Here is a 23033-nt window from a genome sequence, read left to right on the forward strand (position 1 = left end):
TCAGCCTTTGTTCCCCGTAGCTCAGAGGTATAACCGTCACTGACTTATATGCATTGTAAATCCACTCCGTTGAGTAAAAAGAATTAAACACGCTGTTACTTCACGTCCCACAAGAACAGACGCGCACTTTCTGTGTGCACAAGCAGTGTGGTACTTCCCAGCAGCGTCCTCGGTGTTGTTTGTGCACCGCAAGAATCTTAACAATCAGTCAGTCCCACAAAGAACGCCAGTTCCCTGTACACATTAACACAGGCCGTCTGTCTGGTAACAGCGAATGAATAACAATGCAAAAACCTGGGTTTACATACCCTTCCTTTAAGCCTCTGTACTTCGTCCAACTTAAAAAGACGTTTCAATTGCTGGTTGTTTTTATAAATCCGAAGTGCCTCTTCAGGTTAATAAAAGAAAGCTTACAGCTTTCCTTCTTCATAAACTGAACTGTGCTTCGTTGTTCAATTTAAATCTTCCACCGTACGCCGTCTCCAACTACTTCAACAATTTTAATATTGTAGACTTTCGCCGTCTCTACAATCAACACGGAACTCTCCACCGTTCCTACGACCCCCCCTCATTAGCTTCGCCAGTCAATTTAAACCTGCGCTAATTACCCAGTATGCATTGACTGGTCACGCTAATGATTATGGGTTCTGTAGTTCACTCTATCCCTTACTTCTCACAACAGGATTTAAAAACAACCAGCAACACATTCATCTCCTTTATACAGCGATTTCATTTTGGTACAACCGTTCCTTTTACTTCATTTACTTTATTGTACCCTCTGTATACCTCATTCCTTCTACATATCCTCCCACTCAGCTCTAACCTACCGGTTCGAGCGACCTTACTACCCCAACAATGTATTCTAGAGAGGCCATCAGCATTGGCATTCTGCTTACCACTACGATGTTCAATTGTGAACTTGTAAGGCTGTAAAGCTAGAAACCATCTAGTTACTCTCGCATTCCGTTCTTTATTTTCCTTCATCCATTTCAGCGGCGAGTGATCAGTGACTAAGATGAATTCTCGTCCTAACAAATAGTACTTTAAGGACTCAATTGCCCACTTCACAGCCAAGCACTCCTTTTCCACTACTGCGTAACGAGTCTCTCTAGGCAAGAGCTTCCTGCTTAAATACATGACTGGGTGCTCTACACCATTCTTTATCTGCGACAGTACTGCTCCTAGTCCTATTTCAGACGCATCTGTCTGCAAGATAAATTTATTTGCAAAATCAGGTACCGTTAATACTGGTTCACTACACAATGTTCTACTGATCTCACGGAACGCTGCCTCCGTCTCCGTGGTCCAGTTAACCTTATTCAAAGCTGACTTTTTAGTTAAATCAGTTAGTGGTGCTGCAATGGTTGAGAATTCTGGTACAAACCTCCTGTAATACCCTGCCAAACCTAAAAATGCCCTCACTTGCTTTTTTGTTTGCGGGGTTGGCCAGCTCTTTATGGCTTCTACCTTACTGACCTGAGGTTTGATAATACCACCACCTACCACATACCCTAAATACTTTGCTTCTTTCAAGCCTACATAACACTTCTCAGGGTTCGCTGTTAAACCTGCGTCCCTTAAGCTACCCAAAACGGCTTCCACCTTTTTTAAATGATCTTCCCACGACTCTGTAAACACGACAATGTCATCAATATACGCAGAGGCATACTCTAAATGAGGTCTTAGAACTTTATCCATTAGGCGTTGGAACGATGCCGGTGCGCCATGCAACCCAAAAGGCATTACCTTATACTGGTACAATCCCCACGGTGTGGAAAAAGCTGTTTTCTCCCGTGCACCCGGTGTTAATGGGATTTGCCAATATCCTTTGGTAAGGTCCAACGTTGTTAAATACCTCGCCTTACCTAGCCTCTCAATAAGCTCATCTACCCTTGGCATGGGGTAGGCATCAAACTTTGATACAGCGTTTAACTGTCGGAAGTCATTACAAAAGCGCCAAGTGCCATTGGGCTTAGCCACCATGACAATTGGGCTACTCCATGGGCTATGCGACTCTTCAACTACGTCTAGGGTTTTCATTAACTCTAGTTCTTTCAGAACATCTGCTTTCTTTGCTTCCGGTATGCGGTATGGTCTGACTCTAACTTTAACACCCGGGGCTGTCACAATGTCATGCTCTATAACACTTGTTCGGCCCGGTGTTAAGGAAAACACTTCACTGTGCCGTTGTACCATTCTACGTACTTCTTGTACCTGTTTTTCTGCAAGGTCCGGTCCTACGTTTATTTGACCCTCTTTACCACCTTTCTCCATATTATTTTCTACGGGTGTCTCTGGACTGCGAATTGCCTGTCCAGTTTCAACTGTTAAAGCTTCTCTATCTACCCATGGCTTTAATAAATTAACATGATATAGCTGTTCCTTCTTACGCTTATCATGTTGGCGCACCTTATAATTTACTGGCCCCACTGCCTCGATAATTTCATAAGGTCCCTGCCAATGGGTAAAGAGCTTACTTTCTGGAGTAGGGACTAACACCATCACTCTATCTCCAGGGTTAAACTGACGAACTTTAGCCAGCTTGTTATACTGCACTGCCTGTTTCCTCTGTGCCTGTTTAAGGTGACTAGTGACAATGGGAGTGACCCTATCTATCCGGTCCTGCATTTGGATAATGTGGTCCACTATATTTTTACCTACTTTGTTTTGCTCCTCCCACGTTTCTCTGGCAACGTCTAATATTCCCCGTGGTTGACGCCCATACAACAATTCAAATGGCGAGAAGCCTGTGGAAGATTGGGGTACTTCTCTAACTGCAAACATTAAGTAGGGTAACAGTAAATCCCAGTCTTTCCCATCCTTGGATATCACCTTCCTTAACACTGATTTAAGGGTTTTATTAAAACGTTCTACTAATCCATCCGTTTGTGGATGGTAAACAGATGTTTTAATTGGCTTTATTTGCAGCAATTTACACAAATCTTTCATCAGTTTACTGACGAACGGGGTCCCTTGATCCGTCAGGATCTCTTTGGGGATTCCCACCCTAGAAAATACCTGGATTAACTCTTTGGCAATGGTTTTTGATGCCATGTTCCGTAAAGGAATCGCTTCAGGGTATCTAGTGGCGTAATCTAAAATTACCAGAACATATTCATGTCCCCTAGCTGATTTATTCAGCGGACCTACCAGATCCATAGCTATCCTTTCGAAGGGTACCTCTATAATAGGCATAGGCTGTAGAGGAGCTCTGAAACTAGGTCTGGGGCTAGCTCTTTGACATTCAGGACAGGATTTACAAAACCGTTCTACTTCTTTGTTAATCCCTAGCCAATAGAACCTTTGCACTATACGTTGTAATGTTTTCTCACTTCCCAAATGGGCACCAAACAAATGATTGTGTGCTAATTTTAACACTAGTAAACGATATGCCTTGGGTACCAACAGCTGTTCTACTTGATTACCATTAATTACCGTAACCCTATACAACAAGTCATTTTTAATGAGATAATGCTCTTGTGGGTTAACAGTTACATTCTCCACGGGCACATCATTAATAGAAACCACTTTCTCTCTAATGTTTATTAGCGTGGGATCCTGCGCTTGATCCCGCCCAAAATTCCTGGTTGAAGGAGAAAATGTATCATACCAATTATCTACCCCACCGTCATTTATCTCCACAACCTCTTCACCAGTTCCCTCTAATATGTCATTGGGGAAGCACTGGGTGCTTACACCTTTCCCCGCCCTTTTTCCAACTTCTCCCACCAAGACATTTCTACCTGGTGACACTTTCCATTTTTCTAGGCGTCTTTGTCGACGACTCTTATAAATTTTATGGGGCCGTGGCCCTTCAAACAAGGATGCATCGCTAAATGGAAACAATGTTGCTAGACTCTCATCAGTAGTATTCCCTACTGTATCTTTTAGCTTTGGGCATGCCAATTCCCTCTTTATGGTTACCAGGTCTTTGAATCCTGGATAATCTCTACCAAGGATTACACGATGGGGTAAACTGCGCACCACACCCACTCTCAGAGTGTACACTTGCCCTTGAAATAACACAGTAGCCAGAGTGGTGGGGTAACATTTCACATCCCCATGTATACATGTAATACCTATGGTGAAATTATTGTCCAATTGGTTTGTAGCTATTAAATCTGCTGCTACTAACGTTAATGAGCTACCAGTATCAATGAGAGCGTTAACTATGGTTCCATTTATACCTACTTCTGCTACATAGGGAGCTTTACCTTCCAGCTTCCCTGGTATTACAATGCTACCACAAAAGTGATGCCCCATATTGCACTGCATAGGCTCTTCCGTCTGCGGACAGTGCCTAGCAATGTGACCCATTGCATTACATTTATAACATTTGTAAAAAGAGTAATCAACTCCCTCTCGTTTACATGTTATACCACGCCCCGCCCCCTGCATTTGTCCCTTCACGACTGTATGCCGCTCTTCATTACCCCTTGTAGAGGGCTTACCCGTCTTGAAGTAGACGCGCTGCTTCCTTTCCACCGGGTCAGGTGTTGAAGTTTTAGGACTGGGGTTCGCAGTTGTGCGCACCAACTCTTCGGCCACTAGTTGGCGTTCCACCAATGAGATAAACTCATTCAGTGTAGTTGGATCTCCTTGGCCCACCCACTTTCTCATAGGCGATGGAAGGGCTCTGAGATATCGATCCATCACCAGGAGATCAATAACCTGGTGACTGCTGTTCTCATCTGGTTTTAGCCACCGCTTGGCTAAGTGGATGAGATCAAACATTTGCGATCTTGGCGGTAGTGACATCTTGAAGCTCCATGCGTGATATTTTTGGGCTCTCAAAGCAGTAGTAATCCCAGCCCGGGCTAAGATCTCAGCTTTGAGTACGTCGTAACTGTCAGCTTCCTCTTGAGCCAGGTCAAAGTAAGCTTTTTGGGCCTCTCCAACCAGAAAAGGTGCGACAATTCCGGCCCACTTATCACGTGACCAGCCCTCTCGGATTGCAGTCCTCTCGAAGGCTAAGAGATAGGCCTCGATGTCGTCTCCGCTCGTCATCTTGTTCAGGACATGTGTTGACCTGATTGATGCATTGGTTGCAGATGGAGTAGAGGAAGTAGGGGCTGTAGCCACTTGTTCCAACCGTTGAAAAATAGCCACTCTTTCTACCCTTGCTTCATGTATCTGTTCATTCTGCAACCGGTTTGCTTCCTGTTGCGCACTGGCCATGTTTATCATGGTCTGTAGCAAGACGTCCATGTTTGCCATGTTCAATGGTGTTCTACGGTCAGGTGGGTACTGTAGTTGAATCCTGCAGTTTTGGCAATCCCACTGCTGCCACCAAGTGTAACCGGTTGGTATTAGTTACGTAATGTGTAGGATAGCCAGAAGGTGTAGAACAGGGTGAACAGATGGACGCCACACAGGAAATGCAAAACTACAGTAACTTTTATTGTGCTGCTGCTCTTTCTGCGTTATCCACAACACAACATAGAGTGTCCCTGTAGTCTTGAGGGAGTAAATCATACACGTAATAAAGTTCAGGATTGTCTCAGGTCCGTCGCTCACCATCCACTTAAACCTCCTGGCCTGGAACTGCAAGGTGAGTAGGTTCAGCTTTCTAGTGGGCACTCCCAACCCTTATAAACCACAGTTACTTTATTCCTGCGTTGCATACAGTTCCTCCAGTCCCCTCTAGAGGCAGTGCACAGACAGGCCACCCCTCCTCCAGCGAGTACGTTGGTTCAGCTCTGCTGCTCCTGGGTTACAGAGGTCCTGTACTGCAGGATGGACACGACTGCCCCTCCTGGTACTTGGTGGAAGTCCTTTATATGCTGCAGGTCTTAAAGTTAAAAAGTATACCGTCCAGAGACCAATCCTAACAACTAATAAAACAGTACTTCAAATAAAGCACACGGTGTTTTTTCTTCCACTGTACACCGTGTGCGCCAATCTCTGCTCCTCTCAGCCTTTGTTCCCCGTAGCTCAGAGGTATAACCGTCACTGACTTATATGCATTGTAAATCCACTCCGTTGAGTAAAAAGAATTAAACACGCTGTTACTTCACGTCCCACAAGAACAGACGCGCACTTTCTGTGTGCACAAGCAGTGTGGTACTTCCCAGCAGCGTCCTCGTGTTGTTTGTGCACCGCAAGAATCTTAACAATCAGTCAGTCCCACAAAGAACGCCAGTTCCCTGTACACATTAACACAGGCCGTCTGTCTGGTAACAGCGAATGAATAACAATGCAAAAACCTGGGTTTACATACCCTTCCTTTAAGCCTCTGTACTTCGTCCAACTTAAAAAGACGTTTCAATTGCTGGTTGTTTTTATAAATCCGAAGTGCCTCTTCAGGTTAATAAAAGAAAGCTTACAGCTTTCCTTCTTCATAAACTGAACTGTGCTTCGTTGTTCAATTTAAATCTTCCACCGTACGCCGTCTCCAACTACTTCAACAATTTTAATATTGTAGACTTTCGCCGTCTCTACAATCACCACGGAACTCTCCACCGTTCCTACGACCCCCCCTCTCATTAGCTTCGCCAGTCAATTTAAACCTGCGCTAATTACCCAGTATGCATTGACTGGTCACGCTAATGATTATGGGTTCTGTAGTTCACTCTATCCCTTACTTCTCACAACAGGATTTAAAAACAACCAGCAACACATTCATCTCCTTTATACAGCGATTTCATTTTGGTACAACCGTTCCTTTTACTTCATTTACTTTATTGTACCCTCTGTATACCTCATTCCTTCTACAATATATATATGTAACAAATTAATGCACTTTCTTGTCACACGCGATTTCCGACTCCATCGCCAGTTTTGTGATACAAAGCCCATCTCTTCAATGTAGGGCAGCAGTGTGGAGTAGTGGTTAGGGCTCTGGACTCTTGGCTGGAGGGTTGTGGGTTCAATCCCAGGTGGGGACACTGCTGCTGTACCCTTGAGAAAGGTACTTTACCTAGATTGCTCCAGTAAAAACCCAACTGTATAAATGGGTAATTGTATGTAAAAATAATGTGATATCTTGTAAAAATTGTAAGTCACCCTGGATAAGGGTGTCTGCTAAGAAATAAATAATAATAATAAAAAACAAAGTGAACAAGACACATGTGGCAGGCTGGCTTGCAGTGGTGAGGTCTGGTGACGTCACGGACCAGGAAGTAACTGAACCAAAACAATGGATGGGCGGGTGAAACTGAATGCAACAGCGTTCAGCTGAATTTATTAACAAACAAACCAAAACAAAAGATTTAAACCAAACAACAAAAACAAAAGGGCATGAGGGCCAAACGAATAAACAGACAAACAAGTAAGTGTCGTGCTGGCTAATCCAGCACGTTTTAGCAATTGTTATTTTCTGTCTCTCTATCTCCCCGTACTTCCTCTCTGTACATCCACCCCTGCAGCACAGACAGCTGCAGGTTCTTATACTCTGGCCGAGGGGTTAACTAGCTGTTAATTATCTTATTACCCCTCAGCCACAGTCTGCACGCATTTGGTAAGGATACGTGACTGTCAGCTAGTTAAATAATCAGTAGCTGATCAGTCACGCATCCTCACAGGTTTTTAAATATAAATAATAAGAAATACGCGGCGCTGTTATCCGCGCCGCAAACAATAATACAAATAATAATAAATAGGGGTGGGATACTCCGCCACACACGCTACAGTAATGTAACAGTTAATCATTTAACAGTTTTAGATACTGTGATGGGTTTTTTTTTTTTAAATCTGTGATCTTTAGATGCTTTTGTGCATTTTCATTTGCAAGTGAACTTTGACATTAGGGCCTTATTGAGCACTATATTCTGCAATTTTGAATACTGACTTTGGATACTGTTTTATTCTGGAAACTTTTTTTTTTTTTTTTTTTTATCTTTTGCTGAATTGCATTGCCTTTCACATTTTACGCAGTTCTATGCATGGGAAACATTTTGATTTCATTTTGCTGTTGGGTCGTTAACAGGGAATTTTACATACTGCTACAATACGTACCGGATTTAAAAGTATGTACTGTATTACAATCCACATGTCGTCTTTTTTGGCAAGTGATATTTTATGAATCATATCGTTCTGAATTAAAGTACTTCTGTTGAAAATATAGTAATGTACCAACAAAACCAACTACAGTGCATCTAAATGGAAGCCTACTTATTTTAAAACACAGTCCTTTCAGATATGTCTTTTTTGTGTTCCCTGAAAAATGGACATGGGTTGGAACAGGCCTAAATTATATAATCGGATACGCGTCACACTCGTTTAAACATCACTGAAGTTAAAATTTTATAGAGTTGGATATGTGAGTGCTGACTGTAATAATAATAATAATAATAATAATAATAATAATAATAATAATAATAATAATAATAAATACCTGAATCCAAATTCCGCAGTGACAGTGCTCTCACCAGTAGAATGTGGTTACATATTTTTTTTGTTCTTCCTGTTAGAATCCAGTATATCGGTAGTCTATATGAGTTCAATACATTTCACAGTAGACACTGTTGTAATCCACCGGGACTTTCTGGAACTTCATTATGTAGTAAGTCTTGCAGCAAGCTGATGCTACCCCGTTATAGTGTGGAATCGGTTTTAACACGGTAAGGTCGTGGCTCCCACTTCCCCCAAAATGCAATTCGACTCGCAAACTTCCGTCGAAAGTTCCAGATATACAGTACGAAGCATGGCAGTGCAAAAAACGAACATCTTTCTCTGTTAAAATGAAACTCAAAGCGGCGGACAGAGTAAGAAAAGGTGGAACTCAAGCAGCCATTTCAAAAGATATATATATGTTGCAGAATCTACATTGCGTGGATGGCTAAAAGAGGTTTTCTTGATAAGATTGACTCCGAAGAGGGATGCTCTAGGAAAAGTATGTGCTGTGCTAAAGAGTGAGACAAGCTGCTGTGTGAATGTGCTGCTGTGAGAGTGCAAGGCTGTTTGTTGTTTTTGGTGTGGCCCAGGCTAACAGGGGCCGGGAATAATCGCCCCAATAAACCATGGATTTGAGTACCTGCAAATTGTCTGTGTCTCCTTCCTTCACTTTCCACCGTATTAATTTGGCTTGTGGGCATTGTAAACCATTTCGGGAACAAAAATGTAAATACTCCTTATAAGGTGAAACACAAATAATGTGGTCTCCTAAACTTTCAAACCTCCCAAGCAGGAGTAACTGGTAATCAATCATTCCCGGTGACTATGTAGTGACGTCTGATTCACCAGGGGGAATGGAACTAGAAAACAGGCAAACAACTGTGCCTGGTGGTGCAGGAAACTGGAAACTAGGCCCAGCAACCAGAGGTCCAGGTTGGGTGTCTAAGAGCACGGGCTAAGGGACCTGACCTACTGGCACCGGATCGGTGCACTGGGGTGGTGGTTGGGGCTGTGGTGGAGATGTCTTCATCTCCTCCCCCTTCTCTGTAGCTGGTGGCTCCTTTTTTCAGGTCTTGGAGAAGGCGGCGCTTCTCCCTCTGACACTGGCTGTGCACACAGCAGCAGCTCCCGTCTCTCTGGCTCTGCACACAGCAGCAGCTCCCGTCTCTCTGGCTCTGCACACAGCAGCAGCTCCCTTCTCTCTGGCTCTGCACACAGCAGCAGCTCCCTTCTCTCTGGCTCTGCACACAGCAGCAGCTCCCGTCTCTACACACAGCAGCAGCTCCCATCTCTCTGGCTCTGCACACAGCAGCAGCTCCCGTCTCTGCAAACAGCAGCAGCTCCCATCTCTCTGGCTCTGCACACTGCAGCAGCTCCCATCTCTCTGGCTCTGCACAGAGCAGCAGCTCCCGTCTCTCTGGCTCTGCACACAGCAGCAGCTCCCGTCTCTGCAAACAGCAGCAGCTCCCATCTCTCTGGCTCTGCACACAGCAGCAGCTCCCGTCTCTGCAAACAGCAGCAGCTCCCATCTCTCTGGATCTGCACACTGCAGCAGCTCCCATCTCTCTGGCTCTGCACAGAGCAGCAGCTCCCATCTCTCTGGCTCTGCACACAGCAGCAGCTCCCGTCTCTCTGATTCTGGCAGCAGCAACTCTGGCATCAGCGGTGGCAACTCACGTTACAGCAGCAGCTGTTAGGCAAGTTGCTGCACAAACTGTGTTTGTTGTTGCAGTATCAATATTTGTTGCTGTTGAACTTCCATCCTTTGGTGTTCTTTTCTGGCACAGTAGGTACAGTTCTTTCAGCTTTAGCAACTGCTCCATTTTTCTCTGCAGTTACGAACTGGGTCAGTAGGGGGGTGCTATCCCACAACTACCACCATATGTGGTAAAGTGGTGTGCGGTCAAGGCTGGCCAGCGGCACAAATAGCAACCCAGACACAGTAATTGAAGTATAGTGCTCCTGCGCGCTTTTATTCACACAGAAACAAAATCAAAACACTGGAACAAATAAACAGTTTGAACAAAACACTGAAAACACTACGAAACAGAAACTCTTCAAAAGAAACACACCTAAGCTTCAGCTATTACGGTGCTACAAACACTTGCTCTCGCTCTCGCTTTCTACTCACTTTCTCTGCTCCCACACGAAACATTCTCTCCTTTGTTCCCTTTATAGGGTGTGACCAGAGGGACTTGACAATCAATCATTCCTTTACCAGCTAACCACATTCCACACTTTTCCAATTCACTAATAAAAGACCCCAATTAAACAATACAATTACTGGTACACAATTTACCATGTGGCTGTGCAAAAACAGCTACACAACACCTATTTCTTAGTGTGCAAGGCCTTTGACCTGTCACACATCCTCCCCTACTCTTCCAGTACTGTATTTGATAACTGCATTCTTTAATGTATCCTGATTATTACCTGATAAAATACCGTATTGAAAAAATATTTTTTTTATTTTTTCTGTCTTCAGAGAGCAAAAAGGGTATATAGGCTTTATAGGCTACCATGCACAGCTCCTGTTTACTTGCAGAATACTTGCAGGGGAGCTGAGAGAGACGTAGAAAAGATGTAGCTCTTAATTTAGCCATGCAAGTTCTTTTTATAGCCAGATGTAGTCAATTTCCTATCTTAGAATGAGCGTCTATGTGTGTATAATAACATACGTTTCCGGTATTGTATTTATACTGTATTCTTTACAGTAGCCTGCTTATTACCTCCTACAGTACATTACTGAAACAACATATGATTTTAATCTGCGAGTTTAAAAAAAAAAACATCTTTCATATGCTGGGATACCACTATTTACTATGACTTGTAGAATCGACGCCTGAGAGAGAGAGAGGACCCCTTACAGGACTTTGAAACTTTGATAATGGCGCTATTTTGGATTTGCATTCTCTTTTACATTTTTCAAAAGATAGAGATTATCTTTCTTTTTTGTTATCTATGCACATCTTTGTGTACTGTTTTTTTTCTACCAAAAGATTGAAGCTTCTTTTTTATGCGTAATGCAACTTACTAGCTCTTAAGAACATAAGAACATAAGAAAATAAGAAAGTTTACAAACGACAGGAGGCCATTCAGCCCATCTTGCTCGTTTGGTTGTTAGTAGCTTATTGATCCCAGAATCTCATCAAGCAGCTTCTTGAAGGATCCCAGGGTGTCAGCTTCAACAACATTACTGGGGAGTTGGTTCCAGACCCTCACAATTCTCTGTGTAAAAAAGTGCCTCCTATTTTCTGTTCTGAATGCCCCTTTATCTAATCTCCATTTGTGACCCCTGGTCCTTGTTTCTTTTTTCAGGTCAAAAAAGTCCCCTGGGTTGACATTGTCTATACCTTTTAAGATTTTGAATGCTTGAATCAGATCACCGCGTAGTCTTCTTTGTTCAAGACTGAATAGATTAAATTATTTTAGCCTGTCTGCATACGACATGCCTTTTAAACTTTAAACCCGGGATAATTCTTGTTGCTCTTCTTTGCACTCTTTCTAGAGCAGCAATATCCTTTTTGTAACGAGGTGACCAGAACTGAACACAATATTCTAGGTGAGGTCTTACTAATGCATTGTAAAGTTTTAACATTACTTCCCTTGATTGAAATTCAACACTTCTCACAATATATCCGAGCATCTTGTTGGCCTTTTTTATAGCTTCCCCACATTGTCTAGATAAAGACATTTCTGAGTCAACATAAACTCCTAGGTCTTTTTCATAGATTCCTTCTTCAATTTCATTATCTCCCATATGATATTTATAATGCACATTTTTATTGCCTGCATGCAGTACTTTACACTTTTCTCTATTAAATGTCATTTGCCATGTGTCTGCCCAGTTCTGAATGCTGTCTAGATCATTTTGAATGACCTTTGCTGCAGCAACAGTGTTTGCCACTCCTCCTATTTTTGTGTCGTCTGCAAATTTAGCAAGTTTGCTTACTATACCAGAATCTAAATCATTAATGTAGATTAGGAATAGCAGATGACCTAATACTGATCCCTGTGGTACACCACTGGTTACCTTGCTCCATTTTGAGGTTTCTCCTCTAATCAGTACTTTCTGTTTTCTACATGTTAACCACTCCCTAATCCATGTGCATGCATTTCCTTGAATCCCTACTGCGTTCAGTTTGAGAATTAATCTTTTATGCAGGACTTTGTCAAAAGCTTTCTGGAAATCTAAATGTTAAGTTTGCAAGTACAATATAATACTTATTTTTGTAGTTTATGTTTGTGGTTGTGGCATTTTAAAGCATTTACCATTGATAACACTTTTTAAAAAAAATAAATAAAACATTTTTTTAAAAATGCTTAGCACTTCAAAACAATATTTATTCAATACAGAATTATTTAAGTAAAACCAGTTTTGTGTCATCCTTTTGCTTTAAATTATGAGTTAACCGCATGTATGTATGTGAGGTGCATTTGCACCCCTTTCCGCCTTCCACGTGAAGTCACTGATGGAGGGTTAAATTAACAGTAAAACGTATGGTTAAATTAACAATAAAACAGTAAAATGTATGGTCACATTATTGCCACTGATGCGGTGGCAGTATTTGAATGACAGTTTATGTCAATTGCGGTGAGCAGGTCAATTCTGAATCCTGGAGTCTTTTGAAAACAGGTCAATGTTATTTTTAAGTAGCACTTTTAGGAATTTGTTGTAGGACCTCAATTGAAAATCGCTCAGATAACCCAGCAAGAAGTGGTCTGTCCAAAATGGGAAAATGAGAGAACGGTGCAGCATGAAAACCTATGAAGGTTAAACTATGATACTGGGTTTCGAGGTGGTCGTCTGACAATGAAGAACTATAAGCAACATAGTGACATGTTTTGGTTTGGTAATACCTGGTTTCCATAACAGGACCTTGTCACATGACAAGCTTTTAATGAAATACAAATAGTTTTTAAATGATAGAAAGAGCATTTTACTGTACTGGGGAATCCTCCTGAATCACATCAATCACCTATTTGTGCTTAATCCCGACATGATGTGGTTAATGCAATCCAACGGAATTGCCTTGTTTGGTAAAATGCTCTTTTAAAATAAAGATGCTGTTTATGTCTTAAGGGGCGTTCACACCGGACGTGGCGCGGCACTAGCAATGGTTTTCAATGAAGGTGGTTACGCGCAGCAGCAGAGCGGTGCGCAAGAGATCAAATATTTTCAACTTTTGCCGCGCCGCGTCGTGACGTAACCTACCAACAGCCAATCAGGGAAAAGTAGGAGGTTCCTTTGCGAGGAAGAAATAAAAAAATAAAATGGAGGAAAAGTTGTTAGGTTTAATTTCAGATTTCCTGCCGTTGTATAATACAACAATTAATAGTTACCGAGATATTAATAAAAAAGCTGCAGCATGGAGGTCTGTGGGTGTACAAATGGGATTACCGAGTGAATGTTAAATATACATAATTACGTAAATGAGATAATATACAATATTTTTTGTGCTGAACTCCACATTGAAAATAATTATGCACCTGCTACTATAACGTAAGCATTTTTATTTGATAAATTAACTGCAGACAAACTTTTAAAAGATAAAGCAAAACGTTTTATTTGGTGTACATTTGTTATATTTTAACAGTTTTTAACAAAATTAATAAAAATGTACATTGTATTTTTAACTTGGGGAAACCATGGGATTATTATAATTCTAAATTAATTAATTTGGTAGAAATTCATTTTATTGTACCGCATATAAAGTTTTTGGCGACAAGAGATTTCGACAGTAGCTGGCACAGTTTTAATAAAGGTCATATTGGGGGATTGGGAAGCAATTGCAAGGGAATATGGAGTACACTGCTGGCAAACTCACTTCAGAACAGGAAGCTAAACATCTCTGGAAAAATCTAATGAAACCTACCCAATGATTTACATTTTCAAACATACCAAACAAATGCAAATACAGCAGGCAAACAAAACAGACAGTACAGTATATAGCAGGGCGTTTTAAGTTTACTTTCCATTTTTTTTACTTATCTGTCATTCCGTGTCAATTCAACCAGTCGTAAATAGTAATATCAAATAAACTATTAGTTGAGTGTTCAGATTTCAGATTTTGTAAAAACGTTTTTACTAACTTTGTACAGATTTTCGTCCAAATCTGAGATGTATGGGTGACAATGATGTATTGACACGGAATGACCCATAAGTAAAAATGTAAAAAATTGGATTGTAAATTTAAAAAGACCCGCTGTATTTATTTATTTAAACGATGCTTTGCTGCCACTTCACCTGGAGCAGCCGATGGTATTCGCCGTACTGTTTTCTTTTCTTCAGGATGTCATGTACCCACAACGATCTTACAGTTTTTTTCTTTCTCCGGTAGAGCAGAGCGATCGCGATTATAATTTTTTTGTTTGCTGTTCATTCTTCTAAGTATTTTTTTTTGGATAAATTAACTGCAGACAGACTTTAAAAGATAAAGCAAAACGTTTTATTTGGTGTACATATATTATATTTTAACAGTTTTTAACAAATGTAATAAAAAAGGAGGAGGGGGTTGTGGTGGTGTGGGGGTTAGAATTAGGTTTTATAAAAACATATTTATAATGTTTCGCTCCTCAGTTTTGTCTTTTGTCAGTGTCTTCAGCTGTCAAAAGAGTTTTATTTTCCCACTGGCATTTACTGTTTGTTGCTCGGCAAACAAAAGCCACTGTACCTGCAGCCGTGACGTAACAACGGACCGCCCACTGACTTTAGCCTGCCGCGTTTGGTGTGAACAGTACTGCAGCGCGGCACGCAAGCAGGCGGCATGCGTGGCGCGTCCGGTGTGAACACCCCTTTTGTCACAAGAAGGTGCAGATAAAGTATTCTTGAGTAGTTTCTAGCTAGATTTATAAAATTCCTTTGCACTTGCTTCAATATAGGACTGTGGTATGTATTTGGTGTTATATGCTGTATGTTGTGTGTATGTATTGGTTCACGGAGTGTGGGTTCCCTTTCAATTCGAAGACGACCACCAAAACATTACTTATGGGATATGCCTCCTATTGGTAGGTATTCACTGAGCTCTTTATATCGGAGCTGCCGAAATGCCCCTTCCTGGGGTGATGCCCTCGATCTAACTGCGTTCTAACCTGCCCCGCTGCAGAATAGACCTCGTCGGCTGCCTCTGCCCACCCATCCCGGTGTGTCGGGCCTTCAAAAAAATAAAAAGTGTGTTCTCCATCCTATTGTTTTTCAACTCGCCCGCCACGGCTTTAGCCTGTGTGTCACTCTGGTGTATGCTGCACGCTGACCAGGTGTGTGACTACACACGATCAGGGAAGGCACCGCTGCATTATTATTATTATTATTATTTATTTCTTAGCAGACGCCCTTATCCAGGGCGACTTACACTTGTTACAAGATATCACATTATTTTTACATACAATTACATTATTTTTTATTTATTTATTTATTTTTTTTACACATTATTTTTACATACAATTACCCATTTATACAGTTGTGTTTTTACTGGAGCAATCTAGGTAAAGTACCTTGCTCAAGGGTACAGCAGCAGTGTCCCCAATCAGGGATTGAACCAACGACCCTCCGGTCAAGAGTCCAGAGCTCTAACCACTACTCCACACTGCTGCCCCCCTGGTGTTTCGGTCCCTCGGTGCACGCTCAGCCCTCGGTACTTCGTTCCCTCAGTGCACGCTCAGCCCTTGGTACTTCGGTGCCTCGGTGCATATGGTGCTCAGTGCGCATAGCGCCCTCAGTGCTCTGTACACTAGGTGCATGTGATGCCTTGATGCCCTCTGCCTGTAGACGGTGCTCCACTGCCCTGGTTGTGTGACTGCACGTAGTCCAGGCTAGACACCCTTGTCCAGTTGCTGTGATTGAGCCTGTGAGAAACAGCTCTCTCTCGAGTTTTCTGGAGTTCCCCTGTAATTTTTTTGCTGGAAGCTGGCTTGCCACTACCCTGGAATCAGAAACTCCACTTCTGTGATCTCAGCTAAATGCTGCACAACTGCACTGTGTTTACTCTTTTTCTTTTCAACAGTCTGCATCGCTTTTGCGATTGTAGTCTGCTTTTCTAAAATTACAGCACTCGCTGTTTTGTGTTTTCTTCCGCTATTGCAGCTAAAAAAAAAAAAAAAAGACACGTGATCCTCCACCCTGCTGTGGAGTTGACTCCACTGGATTGTCTTAGCTCGTCCTCTTGCTGCTCTTAAAAATTCAGTTCACCCGCGTTGCGTGGTGTCTATTCTATGTACGTTCACAGATTTATTGTTGTGTGACTGTATGTGTTGTTTTCTTCTACAACATTGCAGTTTAAATAAATAAATAAATAAATAAATACAAGCGTGATTTCTCTACCGGGACCCAGCTCTGATGCATCCCGCTGTTGAGTTGAATCAGCCGACTTGTTTCAGCCTGTCTACTCAGCGCGGCGCGCTTGGTAATAACAATAATAATACAAATTTACAGCTCACCCGCCTGGTGTGGTGACTGTGTTTCTCCCATAGCTGAATTGCTGTGTGTGTATGTCTATATTTATTTCCTATTACTGCCCCGGATGTTACAGAACCGGATGTCAGCATTGCTGAGGAGGACCATGATGCGATTTCAATCACAGCCTCATGGGAAGGTGTCTCCTTCCTTCAGAAGCAGCCCCTACCTCCCCTGACCATACCTTTGGACCAGCGGTAGAGGAATTGCTGCAGCGCTCTCACCGAGAACGCAAGGAGTCTCAGCAGGTAGCCTCAATGCTCCCCTCCTGTACTCTGGTACGGGAGAGAACGAGACGCTGGTGTCTGCCGTACTCTGTCTGTCCGGCCGGGCGATATGGTTTATCACAGTGGACCGAAAGGATGCGTATTCCACGTCCCTATTCGTCCAGCGCACAGGAAGTATCTCCACTTCGCCTTTCAGGGGAGGGTCTTTGAGTTTTCCGTGCTGCCATTCGGCCTCTCCTTAGCCCCCCACACGTTTTCAAAGTGCATGGATGCCATCCTAGCTCCCTTGCGGCCGCAAGGGATCAGGATGATGAACTACCTGGACGACTGGTTGATTTGTCCCAGTTGCAGGAAGCAGCAGTGGCCCACACAGCGATTGTGACGAAGCATCTCTGTCTCACCCTCAACAATGCCAGAGCCAATTAATACCGGTGCATAGTACAGTCTACTTGGGTCTCCGGCTGGATTCCCTTACGATGTGAGCCTACCTATTGGACAACTAGTGGCTGCCATTCGCAACTGTCTGGCCCTGTTCAACAAGGGTTCACAGTACAATTAGTGTTGTGTTAAAAACTATTGTGTTTGATGGCCACAGCTTCATCAGCCACCCAGCTGTGGTTACTCCACATTAAGGTGTTACGTGGATAGGACAAAAGCTCTGCATCATTGTGACCAGCTCTTTGTCTGTCACGGGATACGGACCCTAGGACAGCCCCTCTCAAAGCAGCGACTGTCGCACTAGATTGTGGAAACAGTCTCAACTGCACATGATAGTGCTGGCTTGCCCCCACCTGGGAGGGTACCAGAGGGTTGGTTACATCTTGGGCCCTCTTCAGAGGAGTCACACTGTCTGATATCTGTACTGCGGCTAGCTTGGCTACAGAACATTCTTTCTCCAGGTTCTATCGCCTCAATGTGATAGATCCTTCCTTGCCTTCATTAGGCACGACGGTCCTTGAGGTTGCACGCTGGCACCGCTAACCTTGGGTTATGCGGTTCTGATGTGTCCCTCATATGCTTCCATTCCTTCTCCCTCGCGACGGCTCTTGTATACTTTCCCATAAGTAATGTGTTGATGACCACCAACCAGCGAGATCGCATCAGTCGCCCTCACAGGTTCGAAGCAAAAAGAGAATGTGGCTTCCGTGGGCTGACTGTTTAATCCCTCGGTAGGCAGGATCGAGGGCGTCACCCCAGGAAGGGGCCTATCGGTAGCTGTGATATAAAGAGTTCAGTGAATACCTACCAATATCCCATAAGTAATGTTTTGGTGGTCGTCTTCTTTTTCAGGGGGACCAGGGTTACAGTAAGTAACCTAACGTTATGTAGCACAGGTGATGTAAAATGTATAATTGTACTTAGGCACAGGGATTGCACAATCACTCCACGTGCAGATTAAAGTGGCTATTAGTATGGAAGCACAGGGAGCACAATTAATTAAAATGCATATGTACCAAGATTCCAACTGAATGATTGATTAGTAATTGAGTCTTGGTACAGCTGCATAAAAGATGCAGTTTCACACAGTCGTGGTTAGGTGTTTGGTGAGGAGAGGATGAGTCGAGAGGTAGAGTAAATATTAATAATAAACATAACAATTGTTATTTCGTGCTTGAAGCACCAGCACGGTACTTGTTTGTCTGTCTTACCGTGTTTGTTAGTGTCTGTCTGTTCATTTGGCCAACGTGCCCTTTTCTTTTGTGTTTTGTTTATTGTAACTGTTTATTTTGTTAATAAAACACTGAGTGCCGTAGTGTCTCCATTTCGCCCGCAGTTGCTGTGTGTTTTGGTTTCATTTCCTGGCCTGACGCCGCCCCTACGGCCAGAATGTTTACAAGGACCCTTAACGTTTTACATTTATTTTGATCTCCTTTACTGTTTTTCAATGGAATAGCATTTGCGTGGGAATTTGTATTAGTTTCATTTAAACCAGTGGTTTTCAAACTGGGGGTACTCGAGCGCTCCTCAGGGGGTACGCGAGAAAAATCCTGTAATGGCGGACAACAGATTTTTTTTTTTTTTTTTACCACATTGTAGTACTTTGTGATTTAGCAATCAAATTAACAATGTTGAATCTCCTTTCAAATAAAACCACAGCCGTACTGGTGTACGTTTCCTTTCTGTTGGGCGAGGTTAACTATAAACACCCAAGCGGCTGCTGACAGTGAGCACATGGCTAAATTACATATTTAAATAGCAGGGCGGTGGTTCTGCAGTCTGTAGGCTAAAAAGAAAAAACAAATCATTGTATGATGTTGTTTGTTTTAAAAATATGTAGTATTTACTAGGTACATTTACTTTCTGGAGTTTAAATGTTCAGTGTTTGCAGTTTAATCAGTTCAGTGTGTTTTATCTAAGTTTATGTTTTTAAATAGCAGTATTATTGAGTTGAGCAGACAGCTGTGCCGCCCTACTTAGACAGTGAAATCACTGCGCTGGAGCTGGAGCGTACATGACTGTGTTATCTTTACTTGCAATGTTTTATGTGTTTTTTCACTGTGACTAATTCATTGCAGAATCCTTTGTCGAGTGACTGCATTAGCCTGCGCATGTACACCGCTAATTATTAGGCTAATAAAAGCAAAAGCACAGTATTATTATTATTACAAAAATGGAATCACAGGATTAAACTAAATAAATAAATAAATGCCTAACTCCTGGGACAGGGAAGTGTCTGGAATTGGATTCCCTAATCCAGACCTATTGAGTGTGTTCATATCATATAGCGAGTGCCCATCAACAAGCTGTCTGGCAGCTGATTAACATGAACAGACGACTGCACTAAACACTAACATGTAAGCATTTTGCTAAAAGTCATTTTTGACTGCATGATATAAATGTCACCATTCTACTTTCATCAAATTTAGCTTTTGGAAATATTCACTTCAAAGCAATGTGCTTATTCTGGCTGGATTCGATAAGACATACATAGCATTTTAAATGTCCAGCTCAAGTGTTAAATGATAACATTCGAGTTAAATAAATAAAAAACAACACACCTGCTATTTAAATATGTAATTTAGCCATGTGCTCACTGTAAGCAGCCGCTTGGGTGTTTATAGTTAACCTCGCCCAACAGAAAGGAAACGTACACCAGTACGGCTGTGGTTTTATTTGAAAGGAGATTCAACATTGTTAATTTGATTGCTAAGTCACAAAGTAGGATTTTTCTCGCGTACCCCCTGAGGAGCGCTCGAGTACCCCCAGGGGTACGCGTACCCTAGTTTGAAAACCACTGTTCTAGGTTATCTGGATAAACATTGTAAGCTGATAATAATTATCCAGTTTTCCTAAACTATTTTAATTAGGCTAGAAAATAAGTGCGTATTTTAGGGCCCAAGGCCAGCTGCAAATTTTTGTTATTTTTTTTATGTAAATTAGATGCATTCGCAATATCTGTTCAACATTTTACATACTTTTTAGTGACAGCAAAAAATTGGTCCTCAGTCTCTCAGGGTTATGATGGTTTCCAGATATGCAATATATCATTGTTAAGTTAAGAATGTAATGCGCTGTCATACTCAAATAGCAAAACATTCCCACTGGAAATGTACAAATATCTACTGTATGTGCAAACTGTTCTCCTTTGGTATGGGTGTGTGTTTATCCACAAGTGAAAAAAGTTTAGAAGCCTTACATTGTTTGTCAAACCTGAATCACTGTATAGTGAGAAGCATTGACAGTGAACAATTATATGTACGAAACTATTAATTTAGACAGTCTATTATGTTGCCATAAAGGGAAACCAGGAATTTACAGAAATATGGCTGTTCAATCAGGTTCTTTAGCATCATGAAACTATTTATTAACTGAATTGTTTTTCTACTGATTTTTTAGTAAATATATTTATGAATGAACTGTTTTATGTGTTTATTTTTTATACACTTAATTACATTTTGTTGAAGTATGTTAGTAGTAACTCTTTTATTTTACGTTAACAATGGATCTGTTATACATTTTTTTATATTAAACTTCAATACAAAAAAATCTATACTGTATATAGAAAATGTTCGTAGTATTGACAGTGTTCATTTTTGGTATTTTGCCCAAACACATTTGTTCTTGGCAATTTTTTATTGACAATCTATACAGTTTTTCTGTGCTGTAAAGTTGATACTTTGAACAGAGATGAGGCATTTGACTGAGGGAGCTGCTTTTTTAGCTAACATCATATAGTCCTAGCTTTATTGTATACGCTGTTGTGGTTGACCCCTTTCACCATCATTCAGCATTCAAAACCTGGATTTAAAGTCTGGAATTCCACTCTCATTTGCTGCACTAGGCTCATATTTTCTGAGGAAAATAATCAGTTTGCATTGACAATATGTACCTGGGATTTAAGTTTTAATGATTACAGTAACGTGTAGGTAGGTACAAACAACAAGAAATATGTCAACAATGCAAGTTGTTCAAATTAATATATAGGGAGACCATAGATGCATATTTAAAAGTAAAAAAAATATGCCGGCTGCCGGAGCGGGGCTGAAGCGTCTCGTCTCCCAGAGAAAGCCGCAGCTCCTCTCGCAGCAAAAAAGGGAATACATTAGGAAAGATAACCACATAACAGGCCTAATATTTATTTAGTTATAAAACGAATGCTGAATAAATGTCTCTGTTATAAAGTGCCAGTGCAGCTTTTCTTCAGTTCAGATACTGTATCAAAAGGGAGAGACAGAAACGGAAGTTAGACTGAGAAGTTGTTTATAGTTTGAACAACACCAGTAATGTATTTACTGTAGAAATATTGCATGAATCACTAGTATACGGAATTGGGGGGCATGCTTTAGGAGCGTTATATCTGAGGTGCGTTAAAACAGAGAGCCTTACAGTGAGGGAGCACTATATATACAATACATTCAACAAATACAAAAATGCTTTCACTGTACAACCCAAAAACTAAATGTTGTAGAGACCCCTATTATAATATAATTCATGCTTTATTCAGTACAAATAAATAAATAACAATGAGTCATTAATTGGCCTTAATCTTTTTGTTTTCAAAACAAAAAGTTCCACACACTGAAAAATTACGAAGATAGTTACAAAGATGTGTAATTTTTTAGTGTGTGGAACTTTCTGAAGCAGTCGCATGGACACATTGGGACGTTACAGTCTGGACAGTATGACAAACGATACAATCAGGGCGATAGTGGGGATCTTCAAATTGAGCTGGGAAATGCCTCTCATTGAGTCTAGAAACAGCCTGATGATTTTGTGCTTGCTATGCCCTTCACACACAGACACTGAAAACTGAAGTTATTTTCTTGATCGGTTATCCAGCAAAATATTTTCCACACATATTTAAATAATATTTGCTTTTATTGTAAATCAATCAGGAAAAAACATGTAAACATTACTTAACTAATTTAGCCGTAAGCATTTTTTTTTAGCAGTAAGCATTTACAAGTTCTCATTAACAGCGATTTAAAGAATGACATACGATAATATTTATAACTTACTATCTTATTAACAGAAGCTGTTTATAAAAATCCTTTCACATTTAATTAAATAACCTCAATTATTATAAAACGAGAGAGAGAGATGCTGACGGACTGTACAGAAAACTAGTCATAACACTTCATGCGCAAGCACCGCCTACTTCTATGTTTTGTTTGGTTTTCAGCAACATCATTTTCAATTTTTACTAAAAAAAACTTGAATGACAGCATATATTAAATAATAGAGCAGTGAAAGCAGAAGTTGTGGTGGTTATTGTGGCAACATCATTTCTTCAAGTTTATTGTAGTTTTAGCCAACAGCTTCTGTTTATTACAGGTACAGCGGTCTGTCGCAAATTCGCACCACTGGCACAGAGCCCCTGGGTGCCAATTGGCGCCATTGGCATTCAAAGTGTTAAGGTCATGATCTATCTGGTCAAATGAATACAAGGTAGATGGCTGAATGCACCTTTTGCAGAACTGTGAATGCAACATAGGCAGGAGTATTTAAATAATCTCAAATTTACATTATCAATAGGAGTAGCTATTCCCAACCCACAATGTTCTTCCTGAAAATATTAA

This window comes from Acipenser ruthenus, chromosome 5 (genome assembly GCF_902713425.1).
Source record: "Acipenser ruthenus chromosome 5, fAciRut3.2 maternal haplotype, whole genome shotgun sequence".
Lineage (NCBI taxonomy): Eukaryota > Metazoa > Chordata > Actinopteri > Acipenseriformes > Acipenseridae > Acipenser > Acipenser ruthenus.